This window comes from Sander lucioperca, chromosome 17 (assembly GCF_008315115.2).
Source record: "Sander lucioperca isolate FBNREF2018 chromosome 17, SLUC_FBN_1.2, whole genome shotgun sequence".
In the NCBI taxonomy this organism is placed as follows: Eukaryota; Metazoa; Chordata; class Actinopteri; order Perciformes; family Percidae; genus Sander; species Sander lucioperca.
Genome location: NC_050189.1, coordinates 19,369,856 through 19,372,355, shown reverse-complemented (window position 1 = coordinate 19,372,355; position 2,500 = coordinate 19,369,856). Strand labels below are relative to the sequence as shown.

General features: G+C 44.0%; 2 protein-coding genes and 1 non-coding gene across 4 annotated transcripts in view; all 3 read left to right on the top strand.

Annotated features, from left to right (window-relative positions):
- The window catches only part of LOC116064544 (zinc finger protein 239-like), an 893,026-nt gene that overhangs the window by 658,306 nt on the left and 232,220 nt on the right, over nucleotides 1-2,500 (top strand). The gene's annotated exons all lie outside the window — the stretch shown is intronic.
- LOC116064527 (PRELI domain-containing protein 1, mitochondrial-like) overlaps nucleotides 1-2,500 on the top strand; it is a 14,849-nt gene that overhangs the window by 1,034 nt on the left and 11,315 nt on the right. The window lies entirely within an intron of this gene.
- Nucleotides 843-914, top strand: trnag-ucc. Its single transcript has one exon. It is a non-coding gene; the product is annotated as a tRNA-Gly (tRNA).

Below are 2,500 nucleotides of genomic sequence, written 5' to 3'. Positions count from 1 at the left end.
AGTAAACTGAGGATAAATAAAGACTAAAACCTTCAAGAAAAAAACTAAACTGAAACTATACAGTGTGTTCCCTAGATTTGTAGAAGAGTAAGGTGGGAAAAAAGCAGTTTGAAATCATTTTAGACCGATATTATTACCATATCTGTATCTACAACATTGGAAAAGATAGAGCAAGATAACAGATAAATAACAAAAAGCTGTGTGTCTGTGTGTGTGTTGTCTCTCTGTGTGTGTGTGTGTGTGTGTGTGTGTGTGTGTGTGTGTGTGTGTGTTGTCTCTCTGTGTGTGTGTGTGTGTGTGTGTGTGTGTGTGTGTGTGTGTGTGTGTGTGGTGTGTGTGTGTGTGTGTGTGTGTGTGTGTTGTCTCTGTGTGTGTGTGTGTGTGTGTGTGTGTGTGTGTGTGTGTGTGTGTGTGTGTTGTCTCTGTGTGTGTGTGTGTGTGTGTGTGTGTGTGTGTTGTCTCTGTGTGTGTGTGTGTGTGTGTGTGTGTGTGTTGTCTCTGTGTGTGTGTGTGGTGTGTGTGTGTGTGTGTGTTGTCTCTCTGTGTGTGTGTGTGTTGTCTCTGTGTGTGTGTGTGTGTGTGTGTGTGTGTGTGTGTGTGTGTGTGTGTGTGTGTGTGTTGTCTCTCTGTGTGTGTGTGTGTGTGTGTGTGTGTGTGTGTGTGTGTGTGTGTGTGTGTTGTCTCTGTGTGTGGTCTGTGTGTGTGTGTGTGTGTGTGTGTGTGTGTGTGTGTGTGTGTGTGTGTGTGTGTGTGTGTGTGTGTGTGTGTGTGTGTGTGTGTGTGTGTGTGTGTGTGTGCGTTACCCAGGCTGGTAGACTCCATCCTCAATGCTGTCCCTGCAAGCGTTGGTGGTATAGTGGTGAGCATAGCTGCCTTCCAAGCAGTTGACCCGGGTTCGATTCCCGGCCAACGCAGACTTTTTTTTTTTTTTTTTTTTTTGATTAAAAACAGGATTTTAAAAGTGCGTTTTAAACGTACAATATGTAACTTTCTGCCGCTAGGGGTCTCTGAACCAAAACAATGGATGGTAAACACAGACGTTTGATGACGTTGGGAAGTTGCGTGGAATTATGGGAGTTTTTATTGGTAAAGCTATTGTTGATTAAAATGCATCTGTTCACGGCCGAGTTTACCCATTCAAGTTTATTTACGTTACGTTTAGTAATGTTTATTCATGTCATGCTAATAAAATAGCTGCAGTTTCCCCAACATAATTACGTTTTTCTCGAATCAATCTGTATTTGTAGCTAGCTGACCAGTTAGCTAGTGAGCCAGCAAGCTAACATTAGTGGCTAACGTTAGCAGGTTTTACCACACTATCACAGTATATTTCACATGCCAATGTCATCTTTTGGATTTTACCAGGCGGACGGGGTTTGTTGTAACGCTAGCTAGCTAGCTACTCAACGAGGCTGAGAGAGGGTGTGGGTGGGGAATGCAGGGGGACTCTCCGCGATAGCGAGCATTTTCGATTGCTGTTGTCAGCAGCATGAGAACATGTCCCAGCTGCCAGATCTCCCCCTTCACTTTTCTGTTATCTTAACTATTCGTTTTGGTGCTTAACCCACCTGCTGTCGGGTTAATTTAGCTAGCTAACTGTAAAGACAGACGGGATAAATTCGGCAGGGAGGAGATTTTCGGTACAAACACCGAAGACGTAGCTAGCTAACTGTAAAGACAGCTAAACGCGAAGGGGGCGGGGAAATTCGGCAGGAAGGAGATTTACGATACAAACACCGGTAGCTAGCTAACATCAAAGCCCGTCTACGGAAAGCCGTTCCACTCCCTATTAAGCCCCATTGTACCTACTTTGGTTGCAGTTCCACCAGAGTTCCACTGGGGGTGATCACGGTCCAGTGCAAAATGAATGGGACCCTATGGAGCTAGACGGCTAAATTTGTCTCTTTTGCCTGATTGTCGATGAGAAATCTCAGATTGGATTGTAGTTTTTGCAAGTTCAACATGGATTATAGGTCGAAAGTTGAATGAACAAGTACTTATGCCCTTTCGATTTGTTACAGGTTGAGTCGTTGTTGCCCATAACACGCTAGCATTCTGCTAATGAATGCTGATTGGTCAGTGAAGGACAGATTACGATCGGAGATCCCGCTTGACGGCATCCGAAGCAGAACCAGAATGCCAGAGTGAATATTTCGGCGTGGTCTTTAAAACATTAGCAAACCTCTTTCTAGCCCGTGTATTAACAGGGAGAGTCTAACCTGTCAGCTGTGTTGTCGATGCCTCGAGAGAACAAAGGAAGTGACTCAGAGCTCGCCGTAAAGCAGAATCTCTGGCCGTATATGTGTATGACGTCATTGACATTTTGAAAGGCTTTTTAGAACAAAAAAGCCACTTTAAAAAAATCTAACACCCAGCAGTGTGTATTTTCTTAGCCTCCCCTTTCAAATGCAACATTCAAATTACTAGACAAAAAATTATATCCTGAGAAAAGTGGATTTTGAGGGGTATAGCTCCATAGAGTCCCATTCATTCTGCACTG